Here is a 21,739-nt window from a genome sequence, read left to right as displayed (position 1 = left end):
TTAAAGAAAGGGGCGGCGGGGGGATGGCGTAATAAATATTTGGAGTATTCAGGACTGATTAGCCATGATCAATAGTAGGACCCCACAGAAGGTTTTAATGAATGGTTACTTTTGGTTATTCAGGTATTAGAATTTGATTATGAATGAATTAAACTGCTTCCCTTCTTTCTATATACCATGCATTTCTTAACGACCATCCCATCTGGCATAAGAGATAGTGAAGTTTGATTAATTTGTCCGTTCTACTTGTTATTATCTACAGTAAACAAAAAATGGGGATAGAATAAGGTTATTGGCTAAAGTAACGTTATTGGCCTTTTGGCCAAATTACCAATACCTTAATTCCGCTTATTACTGTGAATGATCAGAGTTTAGCTGTCTTGCATTTTGCTAATTCTCTAGATACTTGTGGAGGTTAAATTATAGATGTTATGCCATCTCCTTTTTCTTGCTTTTTTTTTTTATTCTGCCTCATTGTGCATTATTCTAAGTCTGTAATGCTCAGCCGGTGTTTTTCAGACTTTTTGACTGTGACCGACAGTAAGAAATAAATTTTATATTGTGACCTAGTACACATGTAGACAATATATAACCGACAACCGTTTTTACAGGAACAACACTTAACACTTACTACCTGCAATATACTCTGATAATTTCCATTAGATTTTAAAAAATGTACACAACACCCTAATGATTTGTCCCTAGACCTTTAGTTTTCAAACTTGTGTGTGCACTTTATTTAAAATTTATTTAAATAAATAATTTATTTAAAATGCAGATTGCCCTGGCTCCCTCCAGAAATTGGTTCTGTGGTTTAGTGGGACCCAGGAAGATATACAATATAGCATATATGAAATACTTGGTACAGTGTCAGGTGCACAGGTGTTCGGTGAATATTAGTTTTCTTCTTGGGGAACAAATGTTATTTATCTTTAGGGATATAATCAACTCTTCAAGGTTTCATCTGTCTCTGGCAAGGTGGCGTCCAATACTAAGAACTGTTTTCCCCAGGTAGAGGAAGTAGCGGGGTGGGGGATGGGTCCAGGATCGAGATTAATCTTTAAGCAGTTGGCTTCCCTGAACAATGTCGGAAATACAGAAGCTTAGAGGTTGAGGAACATAAGGATTAGAGAGGTTCTGTGACTTTCCCAGGATTGTGCCGTCAGTAAGTGGATCTCTGAGACTAGAAGTCACTTGCTTAAGTCTAATATTCTTGTCCATTCTGCCTTGATAGCAGCCGCAATCTAGAGGCAGTAGTTGAAGCAGAAAGAGAGCTTCCCTAACTTGCCTATCCCAAAGCAGAGACAACTGAATTTGACTCCTAGTTCGGTTTTAAAGTAATGAAACTTGAGAGATCTAAAATATTTTTTTAAATACACCCAAAGGTTTCTGTGGATTTATAGCTATGAAAAATGGATATAGTTTAGCTAATTCTTTTATAATATATAGAGTATTTTAAAACACTGGTTAAATAATTTATTAATGCAACATTGAAAGAAATTAAAGATGAAAAATCTCGCTCAATTCTGCTACCATAATATAACTGATAATTCTGTTCCCCTCCTATCTTTATCCACATGTACCCATGTTTTTACATGATTGTGATCCTTTTTCATATACTTTTTTGTTGTTTTTATTTAATACTGTTTTGGAAATTTTTTTCTATGTTGTGATGGTCTTTATATTTTGCATTATTAACAGCAACCTAATATTTCATAGAGTGAGTTGGCTGTAATTTACTTAGCCTAACTAACCAACAAGAGAAAATAAGACACTATGTGTCCTTTGAAAAGGGAGATGTAGCCAGGTGCGGTGGCTCACACCTGTAATCCCAGCACTTTGGGAGGCTGAGGCGGAAGAATCACTTGAATCCAGGAGTTCAAGACCAGCCTGGGTAACATACGGAGCTCCCATCTCTATAAAAAATATTAAAAAATTAGTCAGGCTTGGTGGCATGTGCCTGTGGTCCCAGCTACTCAGGAGGCTGAGGTGAGAGGATCGCTTGAGCATGGGAGGTTGAGGCTGCAGTGAGCTGTGATTACACCACTGCACTCCAGCCTGGGTGACAGAACAAGACTGTGTCTCAAAAAAAAAAGAAAAAAGTAAAGGGAGATGTGCTAATATAGTTATTCCATGATGTCTTGGGTTATTTAAAATCATTTCTATAACTTGTGTCTTACATAACAGTGAGCTCAATAGGAAGCCTAACAGGAAGGCCAGATCTAGATCTGGACCTCAGCTGGGAGTTTTTGCCCCTCTTGGATGTATGAATTTGACAATCAAGATTTCTATGTGCTAGAGCAGGCAGTGATCAGCCCTGGTGTCCTTTATACATATGAGTTAGATTGAATGTACTTTTTTTTTTTTTTTTTGAGACGGTCTGCTCTGTCCGCCCAGCTGGAGCGCAGTGGTATGATCATAGCTCACTGCAGCCTCGACCTCTGGGGCTACAAGTAGCTGGGACTATAGGCACATGCTACCATACTTGGCTAATTTTTTTTTTTCTTTTTTGGTAGGGATTGGGTTTCACCACGTTCCCCATGCTGGCCTCAAACTCCTGGGCTCAAGCAATCCACCCGCCTTAGCCTCCTAAAGTGCTGGGATTGCAGGTGTGAGCCACTGGGCCCAGCCATGAATGTTTTTTTTTTTGTTTTTTGTTTTTTTTTTTTTTTAAGACAGTCAAGTGAAGCAATGGGAGTGGAGAAGGAACAAAGAACTCTGTAACTGGTTGTGATTAATTAGTTGTATTAATAAATACCACCATACTCAGACCAGCCTGAATTTATTTTTTTTACTAAGTATAGACATTTTTAAAATGATTTACTTTAAAAACTGTATGAATCACAGCAGCTTCACATAGGTTCAAGTGCCATAGTAACACTCACACTGTTACTTTATGAATATCTTTTTCAAAGATTATATGAGTGTGTATTAATTTATAATTTAAACAATTTTTATAAAGGAGCCAATTAAGTTGGCTGGGAGAACAAAGGCTACAATTAGTCTATATTAGCACATCTCCATTTTCAAAGCACACATATTGTCTTATTTTCTGTCATTCTAAAACATTACTTCTTTAAAATTAAGAAATATTTCAAACAGAAAAATAGACTTATGAACCATCATCCATGTATCTACCAAAGATTTAACAATTGTTATAATTTTGCCACATTTTCTTTAAGGTGTTGATCCTTTTAAAGAACCAAAACATTACAGCTATCTCCTTATACCCCTTCCCAATCTCATTTCCTTCCCATCCCAGAGATACTTTTCCAAAGTTGGTATATATTTTTCCAATCTATATTTATAAGTGCCCTGACATGCGGCCATAAATGATTTGTAATATATTGTTTTGTGTGTCTTTAAGATTTATATAAATGGTATAATTTATTCTTCTGCAGTTTTTTTTCTTTTTTGAGATAGAGTCTCACTCTGCTGCCCAGGCTGGAGTGCAGCCACGTGATCTTGGCTCATTGCAACCTCCACCTCTTGGGCCCAAGTGATCCTCCTACCTCAGCCTCTGGAGTAGGTGGGACCACAGGTCTACAGGTGCACACCACCATGCTTGGCTAATTTTTAATTTTTTTTTGTAGAGACAAGGTCTCACTATGTTGCCCAGGCCGTTCTTGAACTCCTGGGGTCAAGTGATCCTCCTGCCTCAGCCTTCCAAAGTGCTGATATTACAGGTGTTAGCCACTGTGCTTGGCCCTGCAGCATTTTTTTTTTTTTTTGGTCAGCAGTATTTTTGAGATTTTAAAATGCAAATAAAGTTATTTTTTATTGCTATATAGTATTCCAATATATGACTAAATCACTTTTAAAAAAATCTCCGTTCTGTTATTGCTGTTGGACATTTAGGTTGTTGTAAATATACAGATAAGATTCATATAAATCATGCAAATATTGTTATGATTCTACTTGCATGAGGTACCTAGAATAGAATAATTCATAGAGACAGAAAGTAAAGTAGAGGTTACCAGGGGCTGGAGGAGGGAGGAAAAGGGAGTTAGTGTTCAGTGAGTACAGAGTTTCTGTTCAGGATGATGAAAAAGTTTTGTTAATAGATAGTTGTGACAGTTGAATAACATCATGAGTGTACCTAATACTACCAACATTGTACACTTTAAAGTGGGTAAAATGGCAAATATCATATGTATTTTACCACAATTAAAAAACTAAAAATTAGAAACATAAGAATTATGCTTATTTTTTCAGAAGCATATGTTTAATTGCTTTATTTTCTGTGGAGTGAGGCCATGATAAAAGTGAACATTCCTATTAAAAAATAAACTTTAAGTTATATTAGCCAGATCTGTTTTTCCTTGTAAATAATAGTTTTTGAGATCTTTATATGACAACTTTTCTTACTTGCATGTTTGTAAAAGGTTTTCATGATTATCGTTCTTCAGAATTCTCCAGTTTTTTGTTTTTTGAGGGTTTTTTTGCTCTACTTTTCCAGAGTTTTGGGAAAGATTCTTATAAATATGGGCATACCTTTGAGGCTGTCTTTTGCATTTGACTGCTATTCACCAGTTAGTTCTTTCAAGTATTTTACTCTCTCTCCTCTCCTCACCTACCCTCCCCTATTCCCTGCCCTCTCTTGCATCCCTCCACCCCCTTTCCAAGCAGCCATACCTCTTCCTAGGTCTTCATGCCCGCACGTACACTCTGCCATTCCTTGGGTCCTTCTCAGCTCCTCCAAGATTCTCTCTCTCTCTTTTTTTTTTTTTTTTTTTTTTTTGAGACGGAATCTCACTCTGTTGCCCAGGACGGAGTGCAGTGGCGCGATCTCAGCTCACTGCAACCTCCGCCTCCCAGGTTCAAGCGATTCTTCTGCCTCAGCCTCCTGAGTAGCTGGGATTACAGGCACTCACCACCATGCCCGACTAATTTTTGTATTTTTAGTAGAGACGGGGTTTCACTATGTTGCTCAGGCTGGTCTCGAACTCCTGACCTCATGATCTGCCCACCTCGGCCTCCCAAAGTGCTGGGATTACAGGATCAAACTTCACATGAGCAATTTACAGTCTTCAGCAATATCACACTTTTAACATTTGAAGAATTTATCCTCATTTTGGGATTAAAATAAAAACTTTTTCTAGGTCTTAAAATTAGATTCCAACCTTAAGGCTTTGAGAAGCTATAGTATGAAGGGGGAAAAAAGAACTTAATGTGAAAGATAATCAGCAAATTATACTGCTTAAGATGTTTAATATGAACTTGAAACCAATGCACCATTTTCAGAAGCCCTATATTTTGTTTTGGCATAAGATGATTACCATTTGAAGTTTGATCCCTCTCTGTTTCCTTCAAAATGCCTGGGCTAACTTCACCTCTCCCTATCAATTTCTCTCTGTGAACAGAAACATTTAGAGTAAGACATTAGTAATTCAGTTTTTACTTCCAGAGTTGGCATGCATAACTATTACTGACAAATAGGGTCATTACTGTGCTTTGAGGCTTAGATTTTTCTACTTTCTTCTTGAGTACTTTTTCTGGAAGACTTTATATCTTGGTAGAACAAGGGGTTTCTTCCATGAATTTGGACTTCCTTTGCATCTCTGCCTCTCTAATTAATGATGTGTTAAACAATCGTATGTATTGCCAGAGGTTGCTATTTATAGAAATGGTTTTATAACATGACTAATCATATGTGAATTTTCAGGCCACATCTCTGTCATGATGTTCTTGAGAAGGTTGAGTGCATTCATGGAACTTGATGATTGTCAATAACTAGGCATTTTAGGGAAAATGTTGCCTCTAAAGAAGAATAGTCTATTTGCTTCTAAGAAACTAGGAACAATTTTTAATAAATCGTATGGCTAAGCTTCTGTGCTAGTCACCTCTTGACAGTCATTTCTCAAAGTAAATGTAGGGGAATGAATGATTACTCTCAAAATCATTTATACTTTGTGAGACAGAAATCCTTAAACATTATGCTGAAATGGCTTATAATAGGTACCCAGGCTTGAACTGATTTTGTTTCTGCCTTTTGACACACAGTAGATTTATCTTCCTAATGATGTGTTGCTTAAGCTAGTATTAAAATAGAAGAATTGTGTCCAGTTCCTTCACTTACTAGTTGCTTGACCCTAGGAAAGTTAGTGTCTCAGAGCCTCTGCTTCCTCAGCTATAGAATGGAGATCAAAATACCTTTTTGGTTTGTTGTTAGGTAATGAAGGTAAGGGATTTCAGTTTCAATAAGTGCTTCCTTTTATCTTTTCCCCTTTATATTACATAAGAGAGTCTAGAACTTGAGTGATAAAGTGGTGTGTCCTGAAATGACCTACCGTCATTTATTGATTCTAGATCAGGTTTCCTACTACCGAGAACACTCCTGGAATCAATAAATAATAGTAAGTAGTACACAGAGCAGATAATTTGCATGCTGATACATGAGATAGATGAATAGTAATTTTTTAAAATTGTAGTTTGAAATCCAGTTTATGTTCACTGTCTGGGCCAGTTGATAGTGTGTCCGGAATTGGTTCCTTCTGGTGGGTTCTTGGTCTCGCTGACTTCAAGAATGAAGCTGTGGACCCTCGCAGTGAGTGTTACAGTTCTTAAAGATGGTGTGTCCGGAGTTTCCTCCTTCTGGTGGGTTCGTGGTCTTGCTGACTTCAGGAGTGAAACTGCAGACCTTTGCAGTGAGTGTTGCAGCTCTTAAAGGTGGTGTGTCTGGAGTTGTTCCTTCCTCCTGGTGGGTTTGTGGTCTTGCTGGCTTCAGGAGTGAACCTCCATGGTGAGTGTTGCAGCTCATAAAGGCGGTGCGTCCAGAGTTGTTCTTACTCCTGATGGGTTCGTGGTCTCACTGGCTTCAGGAGTGAAGCTGCAGACCTCGCAGTGAGTGTTATAGCTCATAAAGGCTGTGCGGACCCAAAGAGCAAGCAGCAGCAAGATTTATTGCGAAGAGTGAAAGAACAAAGCTTCCACAGCCTGGAAGGGGACCCAAGTGGGTCGCGGCTTCTGGCTTGGGTGGCCAGCTTTTATTCCCTTATTTGGCCCCACCCACATCCTGCTGATTGTTCCATTTTATAGAGTGCTGATTGGTCCATTTTACAGAGTGCTGATTGGTCTGTTTTTACAGAGTGCTGATTGGTGCGTTTACAAACTTTTAGCTAGACACAGAGCGCTGATTGGTGTGTTTTTACAGAGTGCTGATTGGCGTGTTTACAAACCTTTAGCTAGACACAGAGCACTGATTGGTGTGTTTACCAACCTTTAGCGAGACACAGAGTGCTGATTGGTGCATTTACAATCCTTTAGCTAGACAGAAAAGTTCTCCAGGTCCCCACCTGATTAGTTAGACACAGAGCACTGATTGGTGCGTTTTTACAGAGTGCTGATTGGTGTGTTTACAAACCTTTAGCTAGACACAGAGCACTGATTGGTGCATTTACAATCCTTTAGCTAGACAGAAAAGTTCTCCAAGTCCCCACCTGACCCAGAAGCCCAGCTGGCTTCACATCTCAGTAGTGCTCTATAATTATCTTTGATTTTCTGGTTCTTCACCAGCAGTGAGGATAACCCCAGCATTATATTTTGGAAAGCTTTCACATAGCACTTTACATAAAATTAAATTAGACAAGGTAATATATGTGAAGAGTCCTTTGCAAACTTATTTTTAAAATAATATTTTGGTTATTCACTTAATGAAACCATCAGAATTTTAGAAGTGAGGAAACTGAGGCTCCAAATGCATTTAAATGACTAGAACAGTCTAGTGGGCATCAACACTCATTCAGTTGTTTTCTTTCTCTCCAGCCATTTAGTTAATTCAGTAAGCCCCATTTAGATTGGACTGCCAGGTAGGGAACATTCTGCTCATTTCTAGTAGCCCTTCTAATAAGCTCTGATGATTTTTGGGGGCCTAGTGGGCTTTCTGCTGAGGGCCTTTATCATCTAGTATTCCTTTCTTTGAATGTGTGTGCTTGCATTGAGTCACCCAAGAGAGACTGTAAGCTGGGCTCAACATACAAAGCTGTAGTTTTGTCAGCTTTAAGCTCCTGTAGTTAGGCAGTGTGGATAAGGAGAGGTTACTTAGAAGAGGAAGAGAGGTTGTCTGGAGAAACCCAACAAGGCAGAGATAGCGTATTCCTCTTGATTGCTACAGATAGGGCGTACAGACCTGTTTCCCATTTTTTAATAAAGTAATGATATGCATAGGGAAGCTAAAGTGTGCTAAGTTCCTGTTTGTTAAAAAAGGATAGGGAATACTGATTAATTTCAGACTTTGTTTTAAAAAATATAAATTTCAGTCTGTATTAAAAGAAATAATTCAAGAGAATGCTTACAAATTAATAGAATATGTAATTTCCATGCCTGGGAAAAATTAAGAGAATAAAGAAAATCTCATCAATCCGAATATGCAGAAAAAGATAAAAGATATATAGAGCCTGGCAAATAAAAAATACAAAGTAAGATGGAAGAAAAATCCAGTAGTGTTAGTAGTCACAATAAATGTAAGTAAGTTAAACTCACTAACAGACTGTCAGATTGGATTTAAAATATTTCAGCTATGCTACTTACAAAAACCACATTTAAAATGACACAGAAAGGTTGAAAACAAGGGAATAGAAAAAGATGCACTAGGCCAATACCAACCTAAAGAAAAGTGGTGAGCCAACATCAGTGTCAGACAAAATATGACTTAAGGCAGTTTAGTAATAATTAGTTACTTCATACCGATGAAAGAAAGAAAATTTACCAAGAGTCTGTCAACTGTGAACTTCATATAGGCCCCTAACAATACAGTCTTGAAATACATAAAGGAGGCCGGGCGTGGTGGCTCACGCCTGTAATCCCCCCACTTGGGGAGGCTAAGGTGGGTGGATCACCTGAGGTCAGGAGTTTGAGACCAGCCTGATCAACATGGTGAAACCCCATCTCTATAAAAATACAAAAAAAAAAAAAAAAAAAAAAATTAGCCGAGCGTGGTGGCATATGCCTGTAATGCCTGTTACTTGGGAGGCTGAGGCAGGAGAATCGCTTGAACCTGGGAGGCGGAGGTTGCAGTGAGCCGAGATTGTGCCATTGCACTGCAGCCTGGACAACAAGAGTGAAACTCCATCTCAAAACAAACAAACAAACAAACAAAAGAAATATATAAATGAAAAAGCAATGGGATTATAGGGAGAAATTGACAATTCATAATAATTGGAGGCTTTTAAACACCTTTGTCAGAAACTGGTCAAGCAAAATAGATTAAAAAATAAAAAAGCTAAGGATATGAAATATTTAAGATCTAAATGAAGTGGAAGGGCAAGAATCTTTAATTCCAAATTTTTAGTGACAAAAATGTACTTTTAGTCCAAAAAGTGATTTTTTTGTTTTATTTCTCAAATTTCTAAGGCAGAAAAAAATTAAAGTTATGTGCTACATTTAATAGGAAGACTCTTAAATTATTTCCAAAAGAATAGAAATTCCATAAATGCAAGGGCATAGGAAAAAAAATCCACCTTTTGATGGCTACCAGAAAACTTTAGTTTTGTCTGCAATATGACATTGATGACAATACCTAAATCTGGAAGTGTTTGTCAATTTCTTTTACAGGATAAACATCCACCATGGTTTGACAAACAATGAATTTTTCTATCAATATTTATATTATCATCATGTATATTAAAACATATAATACATAATTATATGTTATAAAACCTGTAATAATATTATTATAATTTATAACAACATAGCACTTGTAACCTCAGGAAAGTGGTACACTTGGGAATATAAAACTAAACACAGCAAATGCTCTTATTGCTTCCCTTTCTGTGCCTTCCAGGATTGAGTTGTTACAGTTGAAATCACCATTTGGAGCTCACATTTAAAAAGTTTTAAGATGTGTATAAGACTTAAAAATAAGCATGTTGTAACTAACACATTCAGATAAATGTTGTCCTTCAGAGTTACTTTTGGGAAAGTTTTCCCTTATACCCATGACACTAACAGTATTCAAGATGCTGTATCTCAGCCATTTAAAGAGGTACATTTTTTTCATATCTTAACATCTCTGAAATGGAGGCAAGTCTAATAGTTGAATGGTATCTTTTGGCCAGGTGGCAGTTGTGACATGATAGTTGTTCCTGCATGCACAGATAATATCAAAATCTTTAGGATCAAAACTTTCATAATGGATGACTGAAGTGAAAAATCCCTGAGACAATGGAGGATCACCTTTAACTCTTAGAAAATAGTGGTTGTGGGGAGAGAATAGGGGAGACAGTAAATCAGATTTAGTTATCAATATGCTGAAATGGGAGACAAAAGGAAAACTAGTCTACATATTTGCAAAGCTGACTTAAGAGCATAGCAAAAATGGCTTTTAGTTCTCTTATAAGTTATTTTTAAAAATGCTGCTTTAACAGTGCTCCTGGTGGCATAGAAGTTATCAAGAAATTTGTGTTGACAATTGGGGCCTGGCACGGTGGCTCATGTCTGTAATCCCAACACTGTGGGAGGCTGAGGCAGGCAGATCATCTGAGGTCAGGAGTTCAAGACCAGCCTGGCCAACATAGTGAAACCCAGTCTCTACTAAAAATACAAAAATTAGCCAGGCATGGTGGCACACGCCTGTAGTCCCAGCTACTCAGGAGATTGAGGCGGGAGAATCGCTTGAACCCGGGACGTGGAGGTTGCAGTGAGCTGAGATTGTGCCAGTGCACTCCAGCCTGGGTGACTGAAGGAGACCGTCTCAAAAAAAAAAAAAAAATTGGACTCAATGTGAATTTTTGAGATACATTAACCAAGTTACTTTGCTTATACGTTTTTCTAATGTATGCATGTTTGATTAAAATCTATGTCTACAATGAAAAGAGCTCTTTCTTTTTATTATTATTATTATTATACTTTAGATTTTAGGGTACATGTGTGCAATGTGCAGGTTGGTTACATATGTATACATGTGCCATGCTGGTGCGCTGCACCCACTAACTCGTCATCTAGCATTAGGTATATCTCCCAATGCTATCCCTCCCCCCTCCCCCCACCCCACAACAGTCCCCAGAGTGTGATGTTCCCCTTCCTGTGTCCATGTGTTCTCATTGTTCAATTCCCACCTATGAGTGAGAATATGCGGTGTTTGGTTTTTTGTTCTTGTGATAGTTTACTGAGAATGATGATTTCCAATTTCATCCATGTCCCGACAAAGGACATGAACTCATCATTTTTTATGGCTGCATAGTATTCCATGGTGTATATGTGCCACATTTTCTTAATCCAGTCTATCATTGTTGGATATCTGGGTTGGTTCCAAGTCTTTGCTATTGTGAATAATGCCGCAATAAACATACGTGTGCATGTGCCTTTATAGCAGCATGATTTATAGTCCCGCATTACTTTATGCACCACTAAGAAAGGAAGGGAGAAAAACCACCAACCTGTCATAATTCTAAAAATTAAATAATAAGGAATTATGACAGGTTGGTGGTTTTTCTCCCTTCCTTTCTTAGTGGTGCATAAAGTAATGCAACTCTTAGTTTTAATGAGACACTTTTGAAATTTGTTAGAATTGCCTTTCAGAGCTACTGTGTTAAAAACTAATTTTTAGTCATCTCATTTTATTAATTTTGACTGGGATAGAATTATAAGTTCACAATGACTTTTCCCTTAACACTTTTAAGATATTTTCCCACTGTCTTCTAATGTTTATTATTGCTAATGAAGAACCTGCTGTCAATCTAGTTGTTGCTCCTTATTAGGTAAATTTGTTTTTTTCTCTCTGGTAACTATGAGAATTTTTTCTCTGTAGGGTTTCAATATATTGTATATAACGGGTATGTGTGTTTGTATGGTAGTGAGGAGGGATTGCCTGCTTGCACTTGGTGGCTTTTTAAATCTGAGAACTAATTTTTCTTCAGTTCCAGGAAATTCACTTATCAACTCTTTGAATACTGCCTCTGCCATTCTATTTTTTCCTTCTCCGTTCCTTCTGGATATATATTGGAGCTTCTTTTTCTCCTTATTTCTTAATTCTCTCCCCTTTTCCATCTTTTTTATTTATTTATTTTTATCTGCCCTCGGTACTGGCAGATTTTTTTCTGTTCTCTCTTCTAATTTGCTAATTTTTTTCTCTTCAACTGTGTAGTCTATTATTTAAATCTGTCTTTTGAGCATTTTTATTTCTAATACTGATACGCATTTCTTGGATTTCCTTTTGGTTCTTTTTCACATTCACTTAGTTTTATGGATGCTATTTCTTTCTTGAGCTCTTTGAACATATCAAACATATATTTTGATGTGCTATTCAGATTGTGCTTTTATCTCTAATTTCTTGGAAAAGAATTCTCTCATTTTCTTAGGTCTGAAGATGACTGACTTAGATGTTTTGTATTTCTTGTCTGTGAGTTAATCTTCTAAGGGCTTTTTTTTGACTATATGTGACCTAGGAAGTGGAGATGTCCCTTTTGAGTAATGTCATGGGCAACCTTCCTGGACCTTGAAGGTTTTATCAACTCCTAACCAGTTTTTATGATAACATCTTATCTTGAAGTTTCTACATCACAAACATAAATTGAATTTGAGCCATCTATGCATATCTTCTGTAGCAGTTTGGGATTCTCACATGTCTCTTGTCTTTTCCATGCTCCTGTGGATGTTTCCCAGATTTAAACTTCACTAGGTCTCTGCTGATTCAGGAGCCTGTGGTCTTACCAGGTAGCCTTAAATCGTACCCCAAATTCAGCATTGTATTTCCAGCTATTAAGGCACATATCTCATTCAAGGTATCATCTTGGGCTAATCAACATTAACTTCTGCTCATGAGTGTGAATTCTCTTTCTGTCTGACACTTGGAAAATTTTCCTTCTTTCTGGAAAAACTTTGCCTTGTGTTAAAAAATGTTTTTATTAAATGATTGTAAACTGGTATTTCTAGAAGTTTGGAGTACGAGGGAGCAACTCCAGTGTGGCTTCTGTCCACCATCTTTTCTTTGAGGTCTCATTGAGAGCTCTAATTTTTTTTCCCATTCTTCTCTTATCCTTTTTTAGGGTTTGGAGTCATGAGCAGGTTTAATTTTGGAGGAACTTTACAGGTGGGTTCATTATTTGGCTCTGCAAAAACAACAGTGACTACTTCCACTACAGGGTTTATTTTCTCTACATCTGCTATAGGAGGGTTAAATTTGAGGGTTTCGTCCCAACCAGTTGCAAGTGCATCTTCATCTTCCACTGGCTTATTCACATCCAGCTCCAGCTACACAGACTACAGGATTCATTTTTGGAACACTGGTTGTGTCAACTGCCCCAGTAGCAACTGAATTTTCCTTAGAGTAAGAGCAATACAGTTTCTGATTTTTTTAGTGGATACAAAGGTAATTGTCTCTGAGAGACAAACTGGGTAAAGACATGATATGTTACTTCTAAATCAACTATTTCTGGCCTGGCGCAGTGGTTCACGCTTGTAATCCCAGCACTTTGAGAGGCCAAAGCAGGTGGATTGCTTGAGCACAGGAGTTTGAGATCAGCCTGGGTAACATGGCAAAACTCCGTCACTACAAAAAATACAAAAAATTAGCCGGGCGTGGTAGTATGTGCCTGTAGTCCCAGCTACTCAGGAGGTTGAGGTGGGAGGATTGCCTGAGCCCGGGAGGTTGAGGCTGCAGTGAGCCATGATTGCACCACTGCACTCCAGCCTGGGTGACAGAGCGAGACGCTGTCTCAAAAATGAAAATCTATTTGGAATTATGCTATTTATTCCCAAGGTAGTCTACCAAATTGAAGGCATCTGAGATTTGAGGCACAAGCACACTGGATTCTGTACTGTGGTCTCCCTTCATTTTATATGAACCATAGGAGGAGTACTCACTGAGTATTGGAAATGTATCATCTTGAAATTAGGCTACCTGCTGAATAAGTGACTCTTTAGAGAGATCTTTTCCCATTGATCATTGTAATGAACTAATTATATAGTTTTCCCTCATGCATCTCAGAATTTTAAAGGAGGTACTCATTTCATGCCTTTTTAGGTAAATCCACTTGTTTTTTCGTAGCACTGATAGCCTCATGTCTTTTAGTAGCACCTGAGAACCTGGTGAGAGCAAGGGTATTCCCTCTGGAATTCTCCTTTATCCTGTTGTAGTTATCTAATAACTTGTAATTGAATGCTAAATAATCTTTCTTAGGAGGATTAATTTAAATATTGAAGCATTTTGTCATGGGTCATGAAATACATTTAAAAATTTCTAAACTTTTCTGAAGTTGGTTAGTGTGGAAAAAAAGATTAAAAATCTCTAAAAATTGTTTTAAAGAGATGCGTGTTGTTTGATTTAGTGTCTAAAACAAAAACTTGTGTTGTTTAATAAGGTGCTGGACTGGCAGAAGGAGGAAGTATAAGTCCTTTTTTTTTTGTTTTGAGATGGAGTCTCACTCTGTCGCCAGGCTGGATTGCAGTGGCGCAATCTTGGCTCACTGCAACATCTGCCTCCTGGGTTCAAGCGATTCTCCTGCCTCAGCCTCCTGAGTAGCTGGGATTACAGGCGTGTGCTACTGTGCCTGGCTAATTTTTGTATTTTTAGTAGAGACAGGGTTTCACCATCTTGGCCAGGCTGGTCTCAAACTCCTGACCTCGTGATCTACCTGCCTCGGCCTCCCAAAGTGCTGGGATTACAGGTGTGAGCCACGGCGCCCGGCTGTATAAGTCCTTTTGTCTCTACAGAAGACAAAATTTTCTGAACTACTCTTTCCCCATTAAAACATTTTAAAATGTTTTTCCCCTTAAGGTGGATCAAATTAGGTAACCTTTATCTATGAATGAGAAATATGGAGCTCTGTACATGTATTCCTATATTAATATCTGGTTATTTTTCTGTATTGAGATGAAATAACCTATAGAACAAAACCTTCACATTTAAAAGTTAATTTGACAGGAGCCGTGTTATCTAGTTGCCTTTTAATATGTCAGATAACTATTACGTTCATTTTTGTTTCCTTTTTTCTATTTAGAATGTGCCTGTATTAAAATACCTCATGTAACCGTAAAGTGATACACCTACTAAGCCCACAACAATTAAAAAGAAAAAAAAGTTGGGCAACACTGCTTCCACACAACCTACAGTGATTACAGGGGCTTCTGGGGTAGGTGCCAACACCCTTACTAATGCTGCAACTAGCAATACCCTGTCACATGAGGTGACAGCATCCACTCCTTTTGCTTTTGGCTCTTCTCCCTCCTCTGCTATTCAGGTTTCTCATTCATCGGTGGAGGCACACCTCAGACTGGGAGCACCAGTTTCAATATTGTTTCCATGAGGCATGCAGCTCAGCCAACAGCATTTGTAGAATTACCCCTTATTCCTGCTACTTAGGCATCTGGTGGCACAACTGCTGTACAACCAATAGCTCCTTTCATCCTTGGCAGACAGTCTACAAGTAAGGTTTGAACTCTGCTCTCTAATGGAGAAGCACAGTATTCAAGATTGATTTTGAGATTCTTACTTGATTGATTCAAATCCAAATGTGGTCACTTCTCTTGTTGGAAGTTAGTGTTATTGATGAATGTAGGAGAAATTGAATACAAAGTGCCCCTTCTGGTTTATAGTTTTAGGTTTAGAACCAATCAATCTTTGTTTTGGAAAAAGCAACAAACTCCTGAGAACCAGTAGTCTAGACAAATTGGCATATAGTAATCAGAGTTACCCTGAAATATTTTGTTCAATTGTTTAATGCTTATGTTTAACAAATATTTCTTGTTCACAATCTGTTAATTGTTTTTCTTCCTCTCTTAAAACTTCTGAAATGAAATTTATCAGGAGGAACAATAGAACAAGAAAGCATATCTTTAGGGTAGTATGACATTTTAGAGAATATTATATGATGCAAAAAGTCAGTTATATGGCATGATTTGGGAATGGTATATTCTTGCTAAAATATTTTGGCTAGTGGAGACATCTTATATACTATACATGGGTAACCAGTTTCCAGTTAGGTTTCAGTAAAATACATTTAACCTGTATTCAACATTAATGAGAAGACATTCAGGATCTTGCTAAACCAAAATGCAGTTAATAAAATATTATATACACTGGACCATATACTATATAATCTTTTGGGAATGCCTTTTTTCACTCAGCGTAATTTTCTGGAGATTCATCCAGATTGTTGTCTGTATCGATTCTTTCCCTTTCTTTCTTTCTTTCTTTCTTTTCTTTCTTTCTTTCCTTTCTTTCTTTCTTTCTTTCTTTCTTTCTTTCTTTCTTTCTTTCTTTCTTTCTTTCTCTTTCTTTCTTTCTTTCTGTCTTTCTTTCTCTCTCTTTCTTTCTTTCATTGAGACAGGGTCTCGCTCTCGCTCTGGCTGGAGTACAGTGGCATGATCATGGCTTACTGCAGCCTCGACCTCCCAGGCTCAAGTGATTCTTCCACCTCAGCCTCCTGAGTAGCTGGGACCATAGACGTGCACCATCACACCTGGCTAATTTAGTATTATTATTATTATTATTATTATTATTATTATTATTTGTAGGGACGTGGTTTCACCATGTTGCCCAGGCTGGTCTCGAACTCTTGAGCTTAAGCAGTCCTCCTGCCTTGGCTTCCCAAAGTGCTAGGATTACAGGCATGGGCCACTGTGCCTGGCCTGCTTGTTTCTTTTTATTGCTGCATACTGTTATATTGTATGGATGTATTACAGTTTTTTTTAAACTATTATCTATGAATGGATATTTGTATTTTTTCTACTTTTTGGCTATTATGAATAAAGCTGCTATGATATGAAAATTTGTGTACTGATTTTTTTCATGAATATAAGTCTTCATTACTCTGGGATAAATACCCAGTAGTGCAATTTCTGGGTCATACGGTAGTTGCATATTCAGTTTTATAAGAAACTGCCAAACTTTTCCATGTTAGCTATACCATTTTACATACCCACCAGCAATGTATACAAGATCTAGTTTCTTTGTATCCTCACTATCATTTGGTGTTACTATTTTTTATTTTAGCCATTTTTGTAGATAGTGATATCATAATTGTAGTTTTAATTTACAGTTTCTCTGATAGTTAATGATGTTGAACATCTTTTCCTGTGCTTATCATCTGTATATCTTATCAGTTCATGTCTTTTTTTAGTGAGAAAAAAAGCATCCAAAATAGCAATGTATTATATGGGTCCTTTTTGCATGAGGATTTGAGTAATGTCAGTGGATAATATGATTTTACAAAAGACAGAATGCTGTTTGTGATTTTTTCTATTGTTAAACTTATACCTAGGTATTTCTTTTTTTTAGAGATTGCACATGATATTGCGTTTGCTTTTCATCACTAGTATATAGAAATACAGTTGATTTTGTATGTCTATCTTGTATCCTGAAACACTGGAGAACTCATTTATTCTAGGAGTTTTTTTTGTAAATTTCTTATGATTGTTCTACATAGATAATTATGTCATTTGCAAATAGAGATAGTTTCATTTCTTCCTTTCCAATCTGATGCCTTTTTTTCTTGCTTTAATGCAATAGCTAGAACTTCCAGCACTGTTTTGGATAAGAGTGGTGAGAGCAAGTTGCCTTGTTATTGATCTTAGGAGGAAAACATTCAGTCTTTCACTATTAAGTATAGTCTTAGCTGCAGTTTTTTGTTGGTGCTCTTTATCAAGTTAAGGAAGTTCCCCTCTCTGTATTCCAATTTTTTTTTGGCCGTGGGGGGGAGTGGTGGGGGGGAGTTTTTACCATGACTGGGTGTTGAATTTTTTCAAATGCTTTTTCTGTGTCAATTGATATGGTCATGTGATTGGTTTTCATTATCCCACTAATACAGTGAATTACATCAACTGGACCTAAATATTGTAACAACCTTGCATCTCTGAAATAAATCCCACTTGTCATGGTATATAGTTCTTTTATATATTGTTGAATTATATTTGCTATTATTTCATTAAGGATTCTTGCATTTATGTTCATGAAGGATATTGGTCTGCAGTTTTCTTTTTTCTATTGTCTGTCTGGTTTTGGTCAGTGAGTAATACTAGCTTCATAAAATGAGTTGGGCAGTGAGTAATACTAGCTTCATAAATTGAGTTCTTCTGTTTCATTTTCTGAAAGAAATTCTTTAAACATTTGGTAGAATTTTCCAATGAAATCATCCCAACCTGGAGATTGATTTTTGGGAGTTTTCACATTTATGAATTCAAATTCATTAATTGTCATAGGGCCAGTCAAATGATGTTTCTCATATTGGTGAATTGTGGTCGTTTATGTTTTTTGAAAAGTTGGTCCATTTCTTCTAAATTATTAAATTCATGGGCATAGTATTCTTTTGATGTCTGCTGGGTGTGTCACGGTATCCCCTGTTTTCATTCCTAATATTGGTAATTTGTGTTTTCCCTCTTTTATTGTCAGTCTTACTAGAATTGTTAATTTTATAGATCTTCCCAAAAATCAGCTCTTGGCCGGGTGCAGTGGCTCACGCCTGTAATCCCAGCACTTTGGGAGGCCTAGGCGGGCAGATCACCTGAGGTCAGGCGTTCAAGACCAGCCTGGCCAACATAGTGAAACACCGTCTCTACTAAAAATACAACAGTCAGCCGGGCATGGTGGTGCGTGCCTGTAATCCCAGCTACTCGGGAGGCCGAGGCAGGAGAATTGCTTGAACCCGGGAGGCAGAGGTTGCAGTGAGCCGAGACAGCACCACTGCCCTCCAGCCTTGGTGACAGAGCCAGACTTCATCTCAAAATAAATAAATAAATAAATAAATAAATAAATTAGCTGTTTGTACAATTTTTTTTTTATTGTTTTCGTTTTTAATTTTACTGAGTTTTTGCTCTTTTTTTCTGTTTGCTTTGGGCTTATTTTGCTATTTTTTTTTTCTCGGTTCTTCAGTTGGGAGCTTAAATTATTGATTAGATTTTTCTTCTTTTCTAATGTGTGCATTTAATGCTGTAACTTTCCCTGTCTGTACTGCTTTGTGTCTCACAAATTTTGATAGGATGTATTTTCATTTTCATTCAATTTGGTGTATTTTTAAATTTCTCTTGAGACTTCCTCTCTGACCCATTTATTATTTAGAAGTGTTCAGTTTCCAAATGTTTGAAGATTTTCCTGTTATCTTTCTAGTTTGATTCAATTGTAGTTGGAGAATGCACTCTATCATTTTAATTCTTTTAAATTTGTCATTGTTTGTTTTATGGCTAAATATATGATCTATCTTGGTATTTCTTTCATGGGCACTTGAAAAGTATGTGTATTCTTTTGTTTTGTTTTTTGAGACGGAGTCTAGCTCTGTCACCAAGGCTGCAGTTCAGTAGCGTGATCTGCAACTTCCGCCTCCCACGTTCAAGCAATTCTCCTGCTTCAGCCTCCCAAGTGGCTGGGATTACAGGCATGCACCCCCATGCCCAGCTAATTTTTGTATTTTTAGTAGAGACAGGGTTTCCCCGTATTGGCCAGGCTGGTCTCGAACTCCTGACCTCAAGTGATCTGCCCACCCCAGCAACCAAAGTGCTGGGATTACAAGAGTAAGCCATCACGCCCCGCTCGAAAAGTATGTGTATTTTTTACTACTATATAATTCATCCATGTAACCAAAAACCACTTGTACCCCAAATGCTATTGACATTTTTTTAAAGTAGTAGATATGTAGGATGAACAAGCCTAGAGATCTAATATATAACATCATGAGGATTATAGTTAACAAAATTGTGTATTAAGAGTATCTGCAAAACTGAGTAGATTTTTGCTGTTACACAAAAAAATGGATAATTATGTAAGATGATGGCTATGTTAATTTGCTTAACTATAGTAACTGTTTTATTATTTATATGTATCCCATAACATTATGTTGAATATATTAAATATACCCAATAAATTGATTTTTAAAAACGAAAAGTATGTGTATTTTGCTTTGTTGGGTGAAGTGTTCTATAAATGTCAATTAGATCCTGAAGGTTCATGATGTTTTTGAGTTCTTCTGTATCCTTGCTGATTTTCTGATAAGTTCTATCAGTTGGTAAGAGAGGGGTATTGAAATCTCTAACTGTGTAATAGTGAATTTCTCTGTAAGTTTCATCAGTTTTTGCTTTACATATTTGGAAGCTCTGTTGTTTGGTTCATACACGTATGATTACTAAGACTTCTTAGAGGATTGGCCCTCTTATCATTGTGTAAATATCCTCCTCTGTCTATGGTAATTTTCTTTGTTCTGAAGTCTACTTTGTCTGATAATAATATATCTACTCCCTACTCCCTTTTGTTTAATGTTGCATGGTATATTTTTTCCCATCTTTTAACTCTTAACTTGCCTATATCATTACTTTTGAAGTGACTTTCATAAAGACAACATATAGTTGAGTCGTGTTTTTAATTCCTTCTACCAATTTTTAATTGGTATGTATAGGCCATTTACATGTACTATAATTATTGTATTGCTGTATTAGGACTTAAGTCTGTCATTTTTTAAATTACAGTTTTCATTTCTTTCTTTTCCATTTCTGCCTTCCTATTGGTTATGTGAACATTTTTTAGAATTCCATTTTGATTTGTCTATAGTGTTTTTGAGAGTATCTTTTTGTATAGCTTTTACGGTCACTCTAGATATCATATACAGTATACATATCTTATCACAGTCTACTGGCATTGCTATTTTACCAGTTTGAGTGAAGTCTAAAAATTGTTCCTCCCTGTATGTCCCTTAACCCTTCCCCATTTGTAATGCAATTGTCTTAACTATTTCCTCTACATATATTTAGAGCCATATCAGACAGGGTTATAATTTTTGCTTCAGCTTTCAAACATAATTAAGAAAACTGAAGGTAAGAAGGAAAGCCTATTATATTTACCCATATTTTTGCTTTTATTTGTTGTTTTTTACTTCCCGAGGTTCCAAGATTCCTTCTTTTATAATTTCCTTTAGCCGTTTTTTTTTGTTGTTGTTTTTTTTTTTTTTTTTTTTTTGAGACGGAGTCTCGCTGTGTCGTCCAGGCTGGAAGTGGCGCGATCTCGGCTCACTGCAAGATCCGCCTCCGGGGTTCAAGCCATTCGCCTGCCTCAGCCTCCCGAGTAGCTGGGACTACTTTTACGGTAGTCTATTGGCAACAGATTTTCTGAGCTTTCCTTCAACTCTCAATGCCTTGATTTCCTCTCTTTTTTCTGGAGGATATTTTCGTTAGCTGTGAGTTGACAGTTCTTTTCTTTCAGCACTTGAAAAATATTGGGCTACTTCTTTCTTGCTTTCCTGCTTTCTGATGAGAAATCCTCTGTCATTTAAATAGTCTTTTCTCTCTTGGTTAGATGCCATTTTTCTCTTACTGCTTTCAAGTTTTTTTCTTTGCCTTTGGTTTTCAGAAGTTTAATTATTATGTGTCTTTTTGTAAATTTCTTTGTGTTTATCCTTTTTGGGTTCGCTCTGCTTCTTGAGTCAGTTCATTTATGCCTCTTTGGCATAAATTTGGGACATTTTCACCTATTTTTCTATCAGCTATTATTTACTTTTTAGCGCTACCCTCTTTCTCTTCTTGTCTCTGATGACATGAAAGTTAAGTCCTTGGTTATAGTCCAACAGGACCTGATGCTCTGTTAATTTTTTTTCAGTCTATTTTTCTCTGTTGTTTGGATTGGATAATTTCTATTATTCTATCATCCAGTTCACTGATTCTTATTTCTATATTCTCCCTCTATTCTACTACTGGGTCCTTCTACCAACCTTTGCATTTCATCTATTACAAATTTTTCATTCTAAAATTTTTGCTTGGTTCTTTATAACTTCTGTTTCTTTACCAATAATTAGTTAGTTAGTTAGTTTCTTTCTTTCTTTCTTCC

General features: G+C 37.0%; 1 protein-coding gene across 4 annotated transcripts in view; it reads left to right on the top strand.

Moving 5' to 3' along the window:
* Window positions 1-21,739, top strand: part of NUP62CL (nucleoporin 62 C-terminal like) — a 145,888-nt gene that overhangs the window by 67,933 nt on the left and 56,216 nt on the right. The window lies entirely within an intron of this gene.

This window comes from Pongo pygmaeus, chromosome X (genome assembly GCF_028885625.2).
Source record: "Pongo pygmaeus isolate AG05252 chromosome X, NHGRI_mPonPyg2-v2.0_pri, whole genome shotgun sequence".
Lineage (NCBI taxonomy): Eukaryota > Metazoa > Chordata > Mammalia > Primates > Hominidae > Pongo > Pongo pygmaeus.
This window is presented reverse-complemented; position numbering and strand designations above follow the sequence as displayed.